This window comes from Haemaphysalis longicornis, unplaced genomic scaffold, assembly GCF_048455015.1.
Source record: "Haemaphysalis longicornis isolate Haplotype H1 unplaced genomic scaffold, Haemaphysalis longicornis Haplotype H1 scaffold_1, whole genome shotgun sequence".
Taxonomy (NCBI): Eukaryota; Metazoa; Arthropoda; class Arachnida; order Ixodida; family Ixodidae; genus Haemaphysalis; species Haemaphysalis longicornis.
The window spans coordinates 89774561-89796155 of NW_027526203.1; positions in this window are offsets into that span (position 1 = coordinate 89774561).

Here is a 21595-nt window from a genome sequence, read left to right on the forward strand (position 1 = left end):
TCGTCATGTCGTCGAACACGATGACGCCCGTGCTGCTCGACGACGGCTCACAGAGGCTCATCTCAATGCCACAGATAGTAGTGGTGGCCAGGAAAGTCCCCATGGCTTCCTCGGTGGCCGCGTTCACTGCAATGTCGTTACGCCGGCCGTTCACCCGAACATCCAGTACGCCAGGCTGCACAGTGGGCTGCCCAGCGGTAACGTCGCGCGCAAGCTTCGCGAACATAGCCCTGGGCGGCTTCGGACAAAAAAGGACTGTTCCGAGCGATGTGGGGCGTGGGGGAAGTTTGGGCCCCTCGTTCCGAAGCCTTCGTGCCGCTTTCTTGCGTTTTGAAAGCGGCACCACCCTGCCAGGGTGCTTCGGAAGAGTGTTTACCCGCGGCCGGGGAGGATCAAAGTCGGGTCCGGCGGTGGTGTACCAATGCGGGCCGGCGCAGTGCGCTAATTAGCAGGAGGCTGCGCTGCGAGCGCTTCTCCACCTGGGCAGCTCACCATGCTTGCTGCGTCGGTCGCAGCGCCACTGGACAAGCCGCCTCCGCGCTCTAAGGGCCTTTACAAGCCTGCCACGTCGCTCCTCCGGTGTGAGCCCCTTTTCGCGTGGTCGCTTTCGCGGCATGCCTCGCTGTAGGTGCCCGTTGGCTACTTCTCGGCTCCTCCGTCCTAGAGAGATGCCGCCCGCAGCTTCCAGTCGAGCGCCTCCGCCGCTAGCTCGGCACCCATGGCTGCCGCCGCGTTGACTCGGGCGGCCTCCCTCCTCGGCTCGTCAAAGATGGCGGCGTGGGCTTTCCGGCCGAATCGGGGACTCAGCCGCTGCTGGACGACGGGAATGGTGTACAAATCGCCTCTCGGGAGCACCTCCATCATCCGGGATAGCCGGCCGCGCCCGCTGCAGTGTTTGGCAGCCCCAATGGGGCTGGCTAACAATGAACTGCAGCGAGGTCAAGTACTAACTAACCGAGCTTCAGGGTAGGGAGCTCCGTGGAGACATGTCCTATGCGTTCGGCTGCTGGAGAAAGAGTCAGTTGGTGCGTCTTAACAATAAACCATTTGCGAGTCTGCGCTTGTGTTGTCCTAACGTGTTTTTGTCCTGGTTAATACGCGCGCAGTCGTTAATATGCGCGCAGTCGTCAACTGCGCGCATATTAACCGGTACAAGAACACGTGGAGATAACACAAGCGCAGGCTCGCCAAAAGACATAGTAGAGGAATTTTCCGCCAAAAGACATAGTAGAGGAAGGAAAGCGCCCAGCATACATTCGATATGGGTCCAAAAAGATTGATTATGAGGTTTAACGCAACGACGCCTCACCGGCGATCAGGGGCGCCGTAGTGGAGGGCTAACGATTAATTTTGACTATATGGGGATCATTACGTGACCTGAAATCTCGGCCACACGAGCGTTTTTGCTTTCCGCCTCCATTAGAAAAGCGGCCTTTGCGGTCTGGAATCGAATCCGCGTCCGTCGGCTAAGCCGCACAACACCTTCGCCCCTGAGGTACAGCGGCGGGTCTGCCTCGAAAACAGGGTCTGCTCTTGCTGTAATAGGTCACGCAATGCGAACGGGAAGTTTCACGTTAGGTAATGTGACAGCGCGCATAATATTTTTGAGCGAAGTAATACTTTGTGGGTCTTCAGTTTTCAAACGACTTGTGTTGACCACAGCGATTTCTCACTCGGCTTAGTCGCGCCTAACTAGACGCGGGGAATTCTTTTAAAATGCATCACGCAGGCTTCACAGCGTGTTCTCCCGAAAGAATTACCCCAACTCAGAACCTCCCCTGGGCCGCTGCAGAAGAGTTAGGCAATTCAAATTATGTAAATGTACAGGAGCCATAAAAACATCCTATTTCAACGTTTTTGTCCCCCCGTGCGTTTTTGTCCCCCCGCGCTCTGCTGAGCTCATGGAAAGCTTCGCATAACGGGAACTTATCTTCCCCGTGACGTAAGCAAGTTACTTGTCTAACGGCTACCACCGGGCAGAGTCTACCATGCGCGGCTGCAAGCACCAAATAAATTCCGTCGCAACTTGCCTTGTTTTCTTGAGCATGTTTCACAAACCTTATTTTTAGAGACGACCCTTGAGACATGTGTTCGACCCCGCATTTTCATACAAGCTGAAGACGTTCGCGGTACCACCAACTGTATGATAAGAACGGTCCCTTCTCCCCATCATCATCCTCATCATGATCAGCCTACTCAGTCTACTCCAGGACGAAGGCCTCCAACAGCTCCTGTCGTGCACTGCTTGGGTCAACAGCTTTCCCCCGAATTTCTTTGTTTCATCCCTCCATCGCGTCAATGGCCTTCCCCTTTTTCTAGACGCATACCCACTCCGTTAGCATTGTTTTCCACCAGTTGTCCGTTCGTTTCACTACATGGCAGCCCAAGCGCATTTCTGTTTCATTACTTGAACAGCGATTTCTTCTACTCTACTATGTTCTCTGGTCCAGGTTCCTGTCCCTCAGTGTTATTCCTAACATTCCATCGCCCGTTGAGCCATCGTAGGTTTGCATTCCAGTGGTTTAGTAAAGCGCCAATTTAAGCTCCGCATGTCATAACCGGCAGTAGCCACTGGTTGTAGATTTTGCTTTGACTGGCAGAGGTAGCTTACTTTGGATTGTTCGGGCGTTCTTTCCACGTGCTCCCCAACCCATACCTGTTCGGTGCCGTATTTCTCTCTCGGGGCAGGCGTCCGCACTTACCATTTGTTCAATGTAGCTATATTTTATTACTTCTAGCGTTCCGTATCCTATCTTGAAGATGAAGTTTTTGACATGCTTATATCTCATTCCTTTCGATTTATTCAAATTCATTTTTATCCCCACGGCCGTGCTTCCCCAAGCATTGTTTGCAGGTGCTCTGCAGATGCACTCTGCAAGACTATTTCGTCCGCAAACCTCAAATGACTCAAGTATTCCCCGTTTATCTTTTCCGCTCTGTTTTCCCAATCAAGCTTTCTAATTAGCCACTCCGGTCATGCTATGAATATTTTTGGCGAGATGGTCTTACTCCCTTTCGGATCGGAGTTTATCGCTTTGCTTGTGGAGGTCTGTCCAGCATTTTGCTGGGCTGGTTGGTAAAGCATTTGTACAGTAGAAAACTGCGTGTCAAAGACTAGACTAGTGCAATGAGGACAGGATGGGCGCAGTCCGGCCCTGAACCAGTCCTGTCCCTTTGTACTAGTCTTGTCTTTGAAGCGCTGTTTTTCTACTCTAAAAATACTTGTGGAGGGTTATCCTGCCCGTAGATTTCTTACATATGTCTTCTATGTCTTTTTACATATGTCTCCCCTATGCCTTGGTCGTTTAGGGCTTCTAGCATGGCTGCTATGGTGAGTACGGATTTAAACGCTTTCTCGTAATCTATGAATGCCATGTAAATGGGTTTAGTGTACTCTGCAGAATTTTGTATCGCTTCATTCACGATATGGATGTGATCCATAGCCGAGTATTCTTTCCGAAACAGATCCCGCTCTCAGGGTTGTTAAGAATCCAGGCGGTCACCTATGCCGCTAACTATTACTTTGGTAAACAGCTTGTGAACAACTCAGAGTAGGCTGATGGTCTGGAATTCTTGAGGTCCAAGGGACCTTCCATCTTAAGCAAAAGGTACACGACCTAACCAACAGATACATCCCACTTCACAAAATCTCTTCTCACGGAAGAGCTCCATGGTATAATGCCTACTTAAAACGTCTATCAAACCGCAACAAGCGCCTTTACCGTAAAGCGAAATTGCTGCCCTCGAACGTTCGGTGGGAGGCATACAAAGCGACTGACAATTCCTATGTATCCGCTGTCAAAAATGCGAAATCCATCTCTTCCCGGAGTACTATTATGAGCAATATGAAAGGGAACACAGGAACGCGTGGCAAACAGCCTCGAAACAGACACGGAGCGATACGCGGATGGCGCTGTGAAAACCGAAGGGGGAAAGGAGGGCGCACTTCTACGAGCTGGCAGCACTCCCACCACGCTGGAATTTCTACAAAGCAGCAGCTTACGTCCTATCACCGATAATGTGGTATCGTCGGGCAAGCCGATAAGGCGCACGGCGGGAATGGAAACAGTTGCAAGAACAGCGTCCCCCTTTCCAGTCTGTTTCCGACGGCGACCGCTGCATATCAATCATATCTGGGTCTGAGGGTGTTTTCTATGCGTTCCTGTGTTCCCTATTGCTTATTTATATTTATATGCTTATTTATATTTATATTTACATTTATTTTATATGCCTTACCTAGCCTGCTTTTAAACAATTCCCAAAACTTTTGCCGCATAATTAATCCAAGCACGACTGATTCAATTAAACTGCTGGACCATAATGACGAATCCATTCCTGACAATGAGTGTCTGATTGTCCTGAACAAGTTTTTTTGTAGTATTTTGTGGTTTCTTCCAGTACATGTCTACCTTCCCCAAAACTGCACGATTATCCACTCATGAAATGAATTATTATTGACACTCAGGGAATTTATAAAAGAATCGTCACTTAAGCCCTCTTCAAGCCCTGGTGTCGACCTTATAACTTCTAAATTTCTTCAAGGCACGGCCACGTATTCTTCAATTCTTCTCTCCAAACTTTTTCAACAATCCATTGACAGTGGGTCCTTATCCATTCAGTGGACAATCGGTAAGGTGGTTGCCGTTCACAAATCAGGTAGCAAAGAATCTCCTTTAAATTACCGCCCTATATCCCTTACGAGCATTCCTCGTAAAATTTTGGACCATGTTTTGTACACAAGCATTGTAATATTTCTGAAATCCAACTCGTTTTTTACGGATGCACAACATGGTTTCCGAATGGGATTTTCTCGTGAAACACAATTACTGTCTTTTACACACCCGCTTCAACGCATAATTGGCAGTCGCTCCAAAGCAGGCTGTATTTTTTTGGATTTTGCAAAAGCCCTTGAGAGTGTGTCCCATAATCTCCTGCTCCTGAAACTAAGCAAACCTAACCTTGATCGTGGTGTGTTAAAATGGTTGGAACACTTTTTGTGTGGCTGTACACAGTTTGTTGCAGCCAACTCGTATAATTCCCCAGAATGTCCTGTTCATTCGGGTGTACCCCAAGGTTCAGTCCTGGGCCCCCTCTTATTTTTAATTTACATCAATGACCTCACTGATTGTTCCATCAACAATACACCTGTTCGCTGATGATTGTGTGATATTTCGCGAAATTAAAGACACAAGTGATGTTAGTATTTTACATAACGACCTTAATACTATTTCAAACTGGTGTAGTCTTTGGCTAAGGAACCTAAATATTAATAAGTGTAAGTGTATTAGGCGTCTGTCGATCGTCACCCACTCCCGCTTCGTACCATCATAATAATGTTTCACTCGACTGTGTTTCATCCTACCGGTACTTAGGTGTGCACATTACTTCTCGCCTGACCTGGTCCGTTCACATAAGCAACATTATTAACAATGCAAACCGTATGGTAGGCTATCTTCGTCGCAATTTTTCTTCTACACCTGCCTTTCTAAAACTACTGTTGTATAAGAACTTGGTTCGAAGTAAATTAGAATATGCTGCTTCAGTTTGGGACCCCAGCATGGTTTGTTTATTTAAAGGCCACGAATTCGTCCAAAATAACTCTGCCCGGTTTATCCTGCACAATTACGATCGAACAGCAAGCGTTACAGCTATGAAAACTTCGTTGCAACTGATTTCCCTTTCTTCTCGTCGTAAGTTCTTTCGCCTGAGCCTTTTCACAAAATCTTAAATAGCAGCCCACACCTCCGAGCTAATGTTTTTCTTTCACCGTCCTACGTGTCATCTCGCATCAATCATGCGCACAAAGTTGGTATACCGGTATGTCAAACAAGAACGTGTTCTGAATCTTTTGTCCCACGCACCATCAAGGAATGGAACCAGCTTCCTGGCGCGACTGCTGCGGTTACTGATTATCAGCTGTTTTGCGCTGCACTAACGAACATTGTAAACTGAGGTTACTTATGACGTATGTCCCATTCGGTTTTTTCTGTTCTTGTGTGTTCTCATGTATTTGTAGCTAGCATTGTATACTAAGATTATTTATAATATGTATACTAGATCTCTTTTATTCTGCTTTTGTGTCCTAACTTTGTGATCAGCTAAAATTGCTTATTCAGAAAACATTGAATCCTGTACTCCCCTTTACTCACGTTCTGAATCCTTTTTTTGTAAAACCCACTCCCCTCTTCAATGCGTCTGGCCCTGAGGGTACAATAAATAAATAAATAAACAAATAAATATGAATCCGAATTATGTTGGCGTTTTTCTAGGCTATGGACACTTTTTGCTTCATCATGCATTCCGAAAATAGTACATGAAGCTTTTCCAGTACAACATCTCCTCCCTCCTTCAAACGATTCACGGTTATGCCACCCTTGCCTGCATCTTTTCCGGTTTTCACACCTTTCCAACTTCCTCTTTAGTTACTAGGGAAACATCTCAACTAGAGCTGGTACTCTCAGTAGTTTTCCCTGGTCTAACATCGCTGGCATACAGCATGGTGTATAATCGTTCTGCTATCTTAATTATCTCGTCCAAGTTGTGCGTAATGTTAAGCTGCTCGTCGCTTACTGCGTGTATCCTGTGCTTGCCGGTGGCTAGCTGCCTCTTAGTTGTTTTAAAGCTTTCGTCTATTTTCAGCTTTTCACCAATTACTGCCAGGTTATACGCCTGAATGCAGCTTGTCTTACTTCTGTTTATCAGTTTCTACAGCTGGGGTGGTTCAATACGATCCACCGTACTTGACACTTTCATGTTTTTTCAATGAGGTCCTTGGTTTTCTCAGTTTTCCAGTTAGTTGTGTACATGTTGCTTCACCCGCAGCTGCTTCTGATTATATGAGTGCCGATGTTAGGTCGTCGTTTACCTGGTCTACACTGACCTCCTATTGCTCGTTCAGAAGCGTGAATTGGTTTTAACGCGTTATTTTAAACTCCTGCTATCTGGCTCCGACTGACTCCATGTACGGTTTCTTAGTTTTCACGAGTTTTCTTCTTTCTCTTCTGAGATTAAGCCTTAGCTTGTATCTAATCATCCTATGATCGCTGCTCCCAGTCTTACTTAGCACCTCTACGTCTTGCACGATACCTGGGTTGTCACCTGCTATGACAAAAAACGTTTCGTGTATTCCCTATAATGAATTATTGTAGGGTTAATTGCCCAACTTCCCTACTTCCGTACGTGACTGCAGTATGAAAACTTCGAACAACGGGTCAGGCTAAGACACTTTGTGTCAATCCCATGACGAATTGCTTCCTGATTTAACTTTGAAGCGGCTGTGTCACCAAGAAGATTTTTACGCACTTCTTACTGCAGGTTCCTGTGAAGTTGCAAAAGTAATTGCAACACAACCTTCTAATGAAGAAGGACTATTGATATAAAGAAGGTCGCCCAAGCCATTAGGAATAATAGTGCTCGCCGGCACCCCTTCCTCTCATTGGACAGGAAATTCACACCGACGGCTGGTTAGCCGTCAGTTTTACATTTTGATGTGGCGTCATTGAACGCTGCACGGCGGAGCGTGGGCTCAAGGGGAGGCGTCAAAGGCAACGGAGTATTTCAAATTTTGACAGATATCGTAGCTCTTGTGTGCCATAGCGGTTGGTAGAAAAGGGCATATGATTAAAAACATCCAAAAGCTACTCGATATGCCTGTATCGAGCCAGCCATGCGCCCTTCTCACTTTCTCGGCGCGCCTTTGACAGCGGAGCTGTTGAAGCCGGAGCTGTTGAAACTGGTGTCGCTCAAAACTGGGCGCAGCAAAGTTAAGAAGAGGACGCAGCCTGAGGGAAAGTTGCTAGGATGCAAGGCGCCGTCGAGTAGCTGTGGGGAGGGCTCGTCCCAAGAAAAAAAAACCTTCCCGTGGCCGGAATCGAACCTGGGTTCCTGGCGTTGTGGAAGTGGCGTCCGTTCGATTGCGCTATCATCCCATTCGGAGAACACTTTTGTCTCTGGACTTTGGCAGTTTGGATTTGTCACTTTAGGACGGTGCATTGGGGACGTTTACTAAGTCAGTTTGCATGAAGAAAGCTTCGCTTTCTAACCGCCTTTCTCCTGAGAAAGGGGCGCAAGTAAGAAAAGCCACGCTAGGGAGATGCGAACCATCTGAGCTGGTTACTTAATGTTCGCATCTCAATTGCGAAGGTTGCCCCATTTTTTATGACATTTCCTAGCCATTCCAGAATCACCCAGTATTCCCGCATAATCCTGCACATAATATTTACGTTCGACTCATTTAGATACGCGTTCAGTTTAGTTCTGACTCTCGTATACAGTTTTAGATCGAACTCATTTCAGGTACTTTTAAAGGACTGGAACAGTTTTAAGCGGCATGTTAATAGATACACTTCACGCAAGATTTATTTCAGTCATGTTATTTTGGCTTTTGATACACTTATAAGAAAAACATGAATTGTATTGGCGCAGAAAAGCCGCCAAAGTTATTTTATGAGCTATTACCATCTATACCTTTCAATACAGAACCCCCGTCTTGAGATTGCCCACTATTGAAACGCTCCAATTTTTCTTCGGATAAATCCCAGGTTATAGTATCATTTCCCAGAGTGGAGTAAGTAAGATAAGTAATATAATCGGTAAATTATCACGGTTCGTGACCCCAACTGTTCACAATGAAACTTGTGATACATTGGTTCAGAATAAATTCAAGATTTAGGGGGATCCTGTCGAGCGTATAATTGCATTGCAATAGCAAGCGGCTAGAAATGTTCCCTGATTGTAAAATACACTGCATTTGCAACTAAAGCAAAGATGCACAACAAACCATTTTTATAATGTACGCAATATATAAAGTGCGGACACCATATCTATGAAGTTAAAAAGGGGCTCGCACACCTGTAAGGGCTCAGGAAAACAGCTACAATGAGAACACGCAGCATTGTATACCGAGGCATTCATAGCTTCTATTATGGGCCTTAAAGTAAAAAAGAATAACTTGTCCACAAAGAAATTTAATGTTTTTGTGAAATCGCGAAGGCGTGCTTGGCGCTTAAACCCAATTTTTACTCTTATATATAAAGTAGACCGTATTAAAGTTTAAAGTGAAACGAATGTATATCACAACACCTCCACCAGCCTACTGTGTACGCCCTAGCGATAGACATTCAAAGCCAGCAATTGGTACCTAATTATCGTAGGAACGCCACGTCTCGGTAAAGCAAATAAGGTAAAAATAATGGTCTGTCCAGGTCAAAACATAGCATCTTCATCTACATTTTCCCGCAAGCTGTGATGATGACAGAGGTTATTTTGTGTGGGTTTGATGAGAGTCTGCGTAGCCTTTCGCATTATCAGTGGTACGTGCAGCTTCATTGCCTGTTCATTAATTTTTGTCAATATCTCCTCGTTCCCAGCTCCTACAAAAACAAGCTTTCCATGGCGACTACGCCTCGCGACTCTCAAGTTGATTGACGACCAGTTTCAGCTGAGATATACAGGCAGATGAACCAGTTTTCTTACGCGGCTTAAGTCGTTTTGACAGAGCAAAGATCCGTGCAATTAAAGATCAAGAATATTGAAGCATCAACACTGGCTCTGAAAGATGTCGGTAAAAAGGTGTCTGATCTTGAAAAAACTGTGCAAAGTTTGAGGGATACTGTAGTTGACCTAGAGATCGGAGTAGAAGGAATAATCTTCTAGTGTTTGGTATTCCTGAAAAAGACAAAGAAATGGTTGATTATCTTAGGGAAAGCATAATTCAGGACGTGTTTACAAAAATACTGGGTGTACATATATCCTCCGTTGAGCGACTGCATAGGATTGGACGGAAGCAGCCCAGCAGTGACCGGCCTCAGCGCGTCATTTTAAAGCTCATCGATCCTCGTGAAAAGATTAATATACTCGTTAACTGTTCCAAGCTTAAGGGTAGCGACATATCCATCTCAGAGGACTTTTCCTTGACCACGCGGATAAAACGAAAGAAGCTTTGGGACAGCTCATCTGAGCTTAGAAAGTCTGACCGCAAGGTGAAACTGGTTCACGACAAGGTCAAAATTGACGACGAGCTTTTTCAATGGGATGACTGTTCGAGTAAGCTGGTTCCTATCAGTAGTAGGGGTAGGAAGCAAACCCCAACCAAACCCCAACCAAGGAAGCAAACCTCAACCAAATGACCGGAAATCAGGAAAGCAAAATCCCTACAATGCGTACACTTGAATGCACGCAGCATTCTAAATAAATCATCGGACTTAGAAAGTGTCATAGTAACTTACAAACCCGATGTACTCGTAATAACAGAAACCTGGCTACAGCCCGATGTTAACGATGCAGAAGTTACACCTAGAGGTTATGGAATCTATCGCAAGGACAGGGACTCGCGGGGTGGCGGTGTTGCGATTATTTACCGTGAATATTTCCACGTAACCAGGTTGGCAGATATTCCGGGAATAGAATGCGTCATTATAAAATTACAGCTAGACGAGCTAAGTTTACTTATAGGTGGTTTTTACCGCCCACCTAGTGCGAAACCGGACTTTTGCGATAAACTCAATGAATTCTTGTGTGCATGCAAAGCCAATTCTAGGAACTTGATACTTACTGGTGATTTCAATATCCCCTCAATTAACTGGTGCACCGATTTTCCTGAACCACTTACTACAGATGCCGAGCGTTTTGTTGACGTGCTTCTTTTTCACGACCTTACTGAACTGGTCAAGGAACCTACGCGCGTCCATGGTGATACTAAGTCAATTTTAGATTTGTTCCTCGTGAGCAATGGCGTTCGTATTCGGGATCCTGAGGTGCACGTTCTTGACGGCATATCTGACCATAATATGATATCTTTGGCCATACCACTAGATCAGAGAACGAAATCTACAAAAAAATCGTGTCTGGTTCCCGTGTTCACACAAGCTAGTGACGTTGACATACTCGATGTTCTTGACGAGTCGTTTTCTGAATTTATTTTTCTTTCTGGGACGGGAATGTGCTCAGTAGATGACCTATGGCGTTTTTTCAAGAACCTTGTCTTCAAGTGTATGAAAGACTATGTACCAACGTGGCTTAAAGTAACAAAAGCTGAAAACGCGTGGACAACACGGGAAGTAGTCCGCCTCAGACGCAAGGCGAAAAAGATAAGGAAGCGGTACATGCAATGCCCTTCCGCGGAAAATATGAGTAGACTTGCTGATCTGCGCACGCAGCTTAGCGACAGTATCCAAAGGGCCAAAGAGTATTACTATGGTGTGTCAATAAAAAATTTTTTGTTATCTTCTCCTGCGAAATTCTGGCGTCATTTCTCTAAAAGAAAACGCACCTTGTTCAGTGTTAATATTAACAATGAAACAATTACAGACAAGACAACCATTGCAGAGTCTTTCAATACTTTCTTTACTTCCGTTTTTACAAGAGATGACGGCAAGAAACCTCGTTTTGATGTTTTGGACAGCATACCTCCCATTGGCAGAATCGAAATATCTCAGCAAGGCATATTGGCACTATTATTGAAAATTGACGTTAAGAAAACTCCTGGAATAGATGGCATACCGAATACATTTCTTGTGAGGTATGCGGAATGGTGTTCGAAATACCTCTGCATTATATTTAATAAATCTCTTACTGTATCCGAACTTCCAATAGATTGGAAATTTTCAAAAATAGTCCCCGTACCTAAAACTAATAACACATCCTCAATTCCTTGCTACAGGCCTATTTCCTTATTGTCCACTTGCGCAAAAATTTTTGAGCACATCATTTTCAAACACATTTCGCTTTTCTTGGAAAACCATAAGATAATTAGTGCATGTCAGCATGGTTTCCGGAAAGGCCTGTCAACAACCACGCAACTACTGGAAACTGTTCACGACTTCGCTGCAGTATTAGATAAACAGGGGCAGACTGACATATTCCTGGATTTCGAAAAAGCGTTTGATCGCGTATCTAACCAAAAGCTACTCCCGAAACTTCAGTCTATTCTAAAAAATGATTTATGGCTGTCTTGGGTAGAGGCTTATCTTTCACACCGGTGCCAAAGTGTAGATATTGAAGGTGTCCGCTCAAGTCCCCAACCAGTGCAGTCCGGTATTCCGCAAGGGTCCGTCCTAGGGCCATTATTTTTCCTAATCTTTATCAATGAAATAGCAGATGCCCTGCCCGTAAAGGTACGTCTATTCGCAGACGATTGCGTTCTGTATCAAGAAGTTCACAGCCTTGCTGACCAGGCCCTTTTAAACGCATCACTCGAAAGTATATTTCAGTGGTGTGAAACATGGCAAATGAAAATTAACATCCTAAAAACTGTAGCAATGACCATTACGCGAAAGCGGGAGCCTTTAAAATTTACCTACTGCATCAAAGATCATGTGCTTACAAGTGTGGATCAATTCAAGTATTTAGGCGTTATTATTTCTTCCGATTTGAAGTGGAACCAACATATTGCTTACATTCAAAAGAAAGCCATGCGCAGCCTTGGGTACCTGAGGAGAACTTTACGAAAATCCACGCAGGAAATAAAATTGTTAGCCTATAAAACTTACGTTAGGCCCATACTGGAGTACGCGTCTATAGTTTGGGACCCTTATACTAAGTTGAACATTACTAAATTAGAAAACATTCAGAAAAGCTATTCGCTTCGTGTATGCTAGCTACAGTTGGCGTATTTCACCTAGTGTACTTTTGGAAAAAGCACAGTTAACCAAATTAGAGCAAAGAAGATACTATGAAAGACAGAAATACATGTACCTGCTGTACCATGACAAACTAGGGATTAGCAGGGATGGTTATATTGAACCCGTGATTAGGCGTTTCACTCGTTCACTGCACTCAAAGAAATTGAAGGAATTTTCATGCAAAACCGACAACTTTAAAAATTCGTTCTTCCCTCGTAGTGTACGCGAGTGGAATCGGCTTAAAGCTGACGTTGTAGAATGTAGGACGGTCGAATCATTCATGAATGCTTTGAAAAAATAACATCTTGTGTACATTTCCCCTCTCCATCAAGATATACAACGGAAGTTGTATATCTTGTATTCTTTGCCTCCAGTTGTAACTTGACGACCAATGTGTGCAGTTGTACTTTGTGGCTCCCTTGTATGTTTTCCTGGTTTCCCCCCACAGACAGTTTTTTGTTCACTTTGTCGCGTTCTGTTGGGATGACATTGCTACTGAAAAAATGCCTCGTATCTTATCGATACTAATAGGTTGTTACCTCAGTGCAAATCTTTTTGCGCATGCGTGCATCAGGTTGTATGAACGCTTTTCTTTTTTTGGGTGCCTTCTTTTTGTCTTTTATATTGTGCCTACAATAATGCCACTACACATAAACCTTTCCCAGGCATATTGCCACTTTCTTGCTCCCTTTACTTCTTCATGTCGCGTCTTTTTCCGTCTTTTTCTTACCGCCCCCTCCTGCCAAGGACCTTGTACCAGAGGTCGGCAGTACCATGTAAATAAATAAATAAATAAATAAATAAATTATCTTTGTAAGCTCATGATATGCGCTGTCGCATTCTTTGGTCCATTCAAAGGGAACATCCTTCTGCGTCAATGCTGTGAGGCATTTCGACTTAGTGGCGTAATCCTTGATGAATGCCCTGAAGTGGCCGGCGAGTCCTAGGAAGACGCGTAGAGAATGCACGCCATGTGGCTTGTATAGCTTTAAATTCGCTTGACGGATTCTTCTTTTGTGCTTTTCGTCTTGCCATCAAAAACGCTTCCCAGAAAGACAAGAGAAGTTTTAAAAACTCACTCTTCTTGAAATTATTCTTCAGTTTAGCTTTACTAAGGGCGTCTAGCCCCTGTGTGAGATGTGATATGTGCTCATCTCTGCTCCTGGAATAGAATATTAGGTCGTCGACGTACACTCCACAAAATTGTCCAATGAACTCTTGTAGGATGGTGTCCATCATTTTCTGGAACCATGCTCCAGAATTCTTCCATCCGAAGGGGAGTCTGTTGTACTCATATGTACCAAAAGGAGTCACGAATGCAGTGAAGTGTTTGTATTCCTCCTGAAGTGGTACTTGCCAATACCCTTTGCACAGAACAACTCGAGAGAACCAAGAGCAACCACCGGTTTCATTGATGATGTCGTCTATTCTTGGCATTGGGTACGGGAACAGGTCAGTCTGGCGATTCACAAGCCTGTAGTCGGTGCACAGTCTACAGTCAAACCCGGCTATAACGAACCCGCATAGAGCCAATTATGCTATATATCGAACAAAAATATTTCAGTTTCCGAAATACATGGGAAACATATTCCTTATAACGAAGTTCACATCCGATATATCGAACTCTGCGCGCCTAGAATGACCGCAGAAATGCACGGCCTCAGAGCGGCGATTGAGCTGTGGATTGGCCGCGACCACGGAGCAAGAGTTGCGACTGCGACATTGCGCCTCACACGGACGACGTGACGCCAGACACTTTCTGTAACTGTTTCCGATGCGCGGGACTCACGTCGGAACCCGCGCAGTCAGCGAGTCCGGACCAAGACAGCATCATCGGTGTACTGTGGGGAGAGCTTCCTCACGTTCCCGATGATGACGCGAGTGAAAACCGTCCGACGCTTATAAAGGAGCGCCTTCGGCAGTCGATGTGCTCCGCCAATGCTTCTTAGATTTTGGAGCACGCGGACTCGAACTGGTGCAAACAATGTTTCGTGTAGAGAATGCTATGCTAGTTGAAGCCGCCTAAACGAAAGTGAAAACAAAAATCACCGCTTTTTTCTTTGCGAAGTAGGCAGTTCAGGAGGAAAGTAGCTTTATTACTTGCAATAAATGGATTATTTTGGGTATGGTAATGGCTACTTTACTGTGTTCATTTCTGCATATGGTGATGGTGGAGTTGGGCTGGGGGAGAGGGAGGGGTCCCGCGGATTGCGAACTTATATCAATGAGTTCGTTATACGCGGGTTCGGCTATATCGCACTATTGGATATATCGAACTAAACGCTGTGCATATTGCAATTCGCTATAAACGGGTTTGACTGTATATGTACCATCGTCCTTGAGAACCGTTGTGATAGGTGACGCAAATGTTGATACGGAAGGTCGGATAATACGATACTCCAGCAGACTTTCCAGTTCAGTTTTTAGCCACTTCTTTTTTTCGTAAGACATGCCATATGGTTTTTTTCGTACAGCAGTAACATCGCGCAGTTGAAACGGCACTTCCATGACTTCTGCGGCTGGCGGATAAGTGCCTACACACAAACGTTCGGGATATTGTGAACAGACGTTCTTGCTATTCGTGACCAGCCTGATAGACGGCTTTGTCTGCGCGCATATCGTCTTAGTGGGATGGTCAACGAGCACCTCATCCTTCCAAGAAAGGTTGAGCCTAAATCTCTTCATGTCAGGACGGGCTAGGCTGAAATTAAACTTCGCGTCGTCTATTAGTAATGCTTCTACGAGCACTTTACTTCCCTGGTACTCGACTTCGACGCGCGTCCATTTATCAAGCACCCTAGCAGTCCCATCGTAGCCATGTACCTGGACAACCCTACCAGGAAATATGTCATCTGGCTAGGCACGTCCTGTACTCGTATGCTCACTGATGCTTCTGTGTCCACTAAAACGTTTTCTAGTCGCCCGCTGACATATGTTGGTGCATACAGCAAACTGGATTCAGATTTAATTAAGTATACAGTCTCGCTTGGGGTCTTTGGTTGGGACCGATCACCCTCTTTTATTCGTTTTTTGGCTGATGAGCACCACTACGCGTGCCGACCAATGGTAGGGCATTCCGAGCAGTTTCGTACTGTCGGGTCTGGCCTATTGGTGGCTGAAGGTCGACACAGACGTCCTTTAGCGCATGGAGGAGTTCTTCCGCTTTGGTAGGAGCCCTTGGAAGAACCTGGCGTTGAACGGCTTTCGTCATACCATGGATGATAAGTGGTACAATGGACGACTCGGGGAGATTAGGATCGGCAAGCTGCAGGAGTCTTCGCTTCTCGTAGAAGTAATCCACCAACGTCCCCTCCTTGTGTTTGAAGAAAATGGCCTGATCCCAACGCTCAACGGGGTTCAAGTCAAATGCGCGGATGAAGCTGGCTCGCCAGCCGGCCCAGGGCTTGTCAGCGTTCCCTGCCATCCGGAATTCATACCACTTCTTCGCGTTCCCCGAAAGGTATACTCGTAGGTTAGTTATCCGATCAGAGTCTCTTATCCATTGATTGTTAGAGCACGCGTATTCGTAGAACTGAATCCATGCCGCTGGACTTGAGGTGGTGCCATCAAAACAATCAGGCTTAACTTCCTGTCTGTACCGGGATGGATCATGACTCAATTCCATGAAAGACATAAATTGCTGTTGCTGCTGAAGTTGTTGTTCTTGCAAACCCACAATGTGTTCCATGATGCGTGAGGCCCTCTGGATGGTCTGACCTTGCGTTCACTGATTCACTTGGCTTAATCACCCAAGCTTGAAAATCAGCGGCGCGCATGTTCACCTTGATGTTACTCTTCAACGCTAACTCGTCTAGCGTCAGTTTAGCTTTCGTGGCAAGGAAAGATATGAAGTCAGGTGTGCTGACCTTTTCTAGGAGGATCACGGTCGAATCATCCCCGTCCTGTTGGTAACCGTTGACCACCAGACGACCATCTTCACGCTGGGTCAGATTGAACAACACCCACATTGTCCGGAATAGTCGGCTGCGCCAAATGTAACGTTTACCTTTATTGGGTCGAGTTCACTAAGTAGACGAACCAACCAGGGCCTGGCCGCTCCAAGCGGACCCTACCAAGGTACTCCTGCAGTTTCGCATGAATCGACTCCCGATGATAACCTGGAAAGCCCGTCAGTAGCTGCCCGAAGAAAAAGGCAGCTACTCTTGCACGCAGTGTCGAGCAAGTACAAGGCAAAGCTCCTTCCCGACGTAAGCCACCATCAAACCCAGAAGTTGTGTTTTCACCTGCGATTGTGCCTTCAAATGACCCTCCGCTTGAGGGCGAAGCTCTCACAAGCAAGTCCTACGCGCAGGCCACACGGGATCATCAAACAACCACAATTAATCATGCCTCACCTGATGTACGCTCACAGGACGCAGACTCCACCTCAACTCGACGTCCCCGTAGGGAACGTGGAAAGATGGCAGCTCAGCCCGCGCAGCATGACATTACTGGCATACTCATCCCCATGCTTTTTGCGGCAATCAGGACACTGCTGCGCGCCAACCCCTCCTATGGCCATATCCCCGAGGTAGAAGCGGTACTGTCTTTGGAACCTTTCGTGACCTCCACATCATCATCTCCGCGGCATCGTTCTGGAGCCCAACAAAGTTGATGGCATCGGAGACCCACCGCCTGAAACCGCTTATTAACGCAAGTCTCAAAAGTTGTACAATTTTCCAATGGAATGCACGTGGCCTACGCTCGAAACTAGCTGATTTTCGTCAGCTTGTGCGGACATATCAATTTCCGTTCATTATTATATCTGAATCTCGAGTTGAAGAACATTTTAAGTTAAAGAATTATCAATTGCTTCATTTGCAGCGCTTAAACGGCCCAAGTCGACTTTTTGTTGCCGCCCGTCATGATGTGCCAGTAGCAAGCGTTGCTGTGCCTGCTCATGAATCCGAAGAATACGTCTGCGCGAAAACCAGAATTGGTACCCAGTGCTTCACTTTAATTGCTGCTTACATAGAGCCAAGCAACCACTTTGACGCCTCGCGGCTAGAAAATAGTATTACTGGCACGTCCCCGCCTTATTTAATTTGTGGTGACTTTGATGCGCATCATGAGATCTGGGGCAGCGCACATACAAATTCCCGGGGAGTGCGGCTAGCCGAGCTGCTGATCAAGTACTCTGTTCAGCCTCTTAACGACGGCAGCATCACTTACATGAAAAACGAGAAAGTGAGCAGCTGCATTGACGTCTCTTTTATTTCAAGCAGCTGGGCTGCAAAATTCTTCTGGTGCACAGACCTGGAAACAAGGGGAAGCGACCACTACCCAGTTTTGATTTCTTACCTTGACAAAGACGCGCTCCGAGAAGGAGCGAAGGTCAAGTGCACTGACTGGGAGGCCTATGAAGAGAGCATGGGTCATAGCATTACAGCATCAACTAGCGATGACGACATAATACCTATAATTGCTCGCTGCCTGCGGGAATCATCGCGTGTTACGAAAAGGCCTACAAATGTCAGAAATGATGAGGAGTATGAGAGGCTACGAGCCATTCGCAGGCGTGCAGAGCGCAAGGCTCGACGTACCAAAACTTTGGAAGACATGCAGCACGCACGTAGGGCGCAGAGACACGTGAGGCGCCATTTAGAGAAGTTAAACAGGCAGCGATGGCAAGAGTTTTGCGCGAAATTGGATGTTCGCAAGCCTTTGTCGCACATCTGGCGTGTAGTAAAGGGCATGCGTAACAACATCTCGCAACTACGCCCATTCAGCGCGCTGTCATTGCATGAGAATATTTCTCAGAGAGAAGCCGCTGAAGAATATTGCAAGCTGCTGTCCGCCACCACATCCGCAAGGACGCGCCCACAGCTCAATTATTTCCGTCCCCCTCCAGCTGCTGTGCCTGCGTTAGATCACCCGTTCTCGATACAAGAACTTAATGCGGCTATTTCCGATGTCAAAAAACGCTCTTCTCCTGGTTACGATGAAATTACTTATGAGGCTATTTCGCATTTATCACACCACTCTCGCTTGCGTCTCTTGGAGTACTATAACGCTACGTGGCTGCATGGAATCGTTCCTCCTGATTGGAAGCTAGCGAAGATTACTTCCGTTCTGAAGCCTGGAAAGCCACCGACACGTTATGACTCTTTTCGACCGATTGCCCTACTCAGCTGCATTGGAAAACTAATGGAAAAAATGATATTCAAAAGGATGAATTGGTATGTCGAAACCAGGAAACTTTACCCCCCTGAAATGAACGGCTTTCGACAGAATCGATCGGCCATTGACAACATAATTGCACTCGTATCATCCTTAGAAGAAGAACTTAATTCTGGCCATATCCCAACTGCAGTGTTTTTAGACATCAAGTCAGCATTTGACTCAGTTTACCATGATGCTATCCTAGCATCTCTTATTGCACTCGGCTTAGGAGGGAGGCTATATGCATGGATTGCGAACTATCTCGACGGACGGAAACTTTTCATGTGCACAGAAGAAGGCCCCACACCATGCTACGACGTAAATAGAGGCGTCCCTCAAGGAGCAGTTTTAAGCCCGCTGCTGTTTAATCTTACGCTTATTCACCTTAAACGCGTTCTTCCCCGGGGTGTCAAAGTCACACTCTACGCGGATGATATCTGTGTTTGGAGTGCTTCAAGATCGCGTCGGATCACACAGCAGAAGCTGCAGAAGGCTCTTTCAAGAATAGCGGCATACCTGTCGCCGAGAGGACTCCATCTTTCCTCCGAAAAAAGTGTCGCAATGGCGTTCACCCGCAAGAGAATGGACCGATACCCTCTAATCCTCAGTGGCCGGCCTCTGCAGTACGTACGCACCCAAAGATACCTTGGCATTGTCATAGACAGAAACCTCTCCTGGTCCCCAGAAGTACAAAGATTACGCTCACGAATTTTAGCAGCATCCCAAATTATTGGATATCTTTGTGGCACTCGCTGGGGCAGTGATTGTCGCTCTGCGGTGCTCCTCTTCAAGGCATATGTTGATAGTATCTTGCGATATAGCCTGCCCGTCCTGCAGACACTGTCCCCGACAAGCAGAAAACAGCTGGAAGCGGCAAGGAACAACTGTCTGAGGAAGTGCCTTGGCCTCCCTGCAGGCACGTCATGTTGTGGGACCCTTGCAGAAGCTGGCTGCCTCCCCATGGATGTGTTACGGCTTCAAGAGACGCTACGAAATTACTTGAGGTGCAGACTACATGCCACAACCCATTTCCTGGCTCGCAGTGCGGATCAAGACGCTTCAAGCTTTGGACGAACAATAAGGGCAATTGATAATTCCGTACCAAATCAAGCACCGCAGACCATTCCACTGGGTTTTCCGCCATGGACTTTGTCCCCTGTTACCATAAAACATTCTATACCTGGAATTGATTCAAAAAAGCGCATACCCCGAACTGTCCTACTTCAGTTTACACTTGCCCATATTCAAAAATTTTACTCCGCAACGACCCATATTTTTACAGATGGATCGGCAACATCTGATCGCAGTTCTTCAGGAGTTTTTATTCCGTCAGCTAACAAATCACTGTCATGCCGGCTTGAGCGAGCGACTTCGTCCACGCTAGCTGAACTTTATGGAATTGAAGAAGCCATCTGGTACATACTTCCTCAGCCACCGACACACTGGACCATATTCACAGACTCGAAAGCCGCCCTACAAAGCCTCCGACGTGCTAGCTGCTTCAGCATCCACGACCACATCCAGCGCGAAGTAACATACCTGCACCATCTCGCTTACGCTGCTGGCCATCGCGTAACCTTTCAGTGGCTCCCTGGACACTGTGGTGTCCTAGGAAATCAGAGAGCAGATGAGGCTGCACGCAGGGGCCTAGAAATGAAAAACAAAAGAAAGATTTTCTTTACAAAAAATGATGCCTCAGCTATGACCAAGGCCCTAGCTCTAGCAGAAAGAAACCGCTTATGGACCCTTCCGGAACATCATCATGATTTTCTGTACTCAATTGACCCACAGATAAGACTGAGGCTGCCAGAACGACTACCTCGCCGGCGGGAAACACTGTTTCATAGACTGCGACTTAATGTGGCGTTCACTAATGCCTACTTACATCGCATAGGCCAAAGTACAAGCCCACATTGCGACAACTGTGGCGCCCCCGAAACCGTCGAGCATGTCCTGCTAGAGTGCTCCGCCTACATTGACGCAAGGAGTCGGTTAGAGCAAAGGATCACATGTCTTCACCCTGGACCAATTACGCTGAGCCTGCTACTTGGACCATGGCATTCTCCGTCATCTCCACGGAAAGTCCTGGATGCTCTATTTGGGTATCTTGAAGATATTGGCGCCACCGAGACTTTATAGCCCCCCTTAAGCGGTCAGTCTATGCTACGCCGCATGTCCATTTATATGACCCTCTCTTTTTTTCCCTCTTTCACCTACTACTCTTCTTTTTACTACTCATCTGTCTTTTTCCCGTTCCCCTTCCTGCAGAGTAGCATGTCGACGTACCCATGTTGGCAAACCTCTCTGCCTTTCCTCCTTTATTAAAGAGCTTCTCTCTCTCTCTCTCTCTCTCTCTCAAACAACCATCCGATGATGATGATGATGATGATAATGTCCTCAAATATTTTGGCACTTACCCACAAGGGGGAATTGGCCAGGGCTAAACCGGTTAAAAGTGTGGGGACTTCAAAATACTTATTCCCGGAAAGAGGAGAGTTCTCGTCCTTTCACCTCCTCTACTTCCTCCTCCTCTGGCTGCTGCCCGGCTCCTCGTCGACCTCTTCCTCTTCCTCTTCCTGTTCAACACTGTGTTCCCGATCATAATTCCCACCATGTAGATGCTTTGAGAGGCTGCTCGGAGCCACACACGATCACAGACGAGGTCGAACTAGTTGACATGGGAAGGAAAGAAGGGCATGCCTTACATTTATTCAGATACCAGCCCAGGGGGCTACTATGTATTCAGTTCTCAATGTTAAAAGTAGCATAACACTCAGTTCGTATTAGCATTAAATCTCTGACACACCAAAACA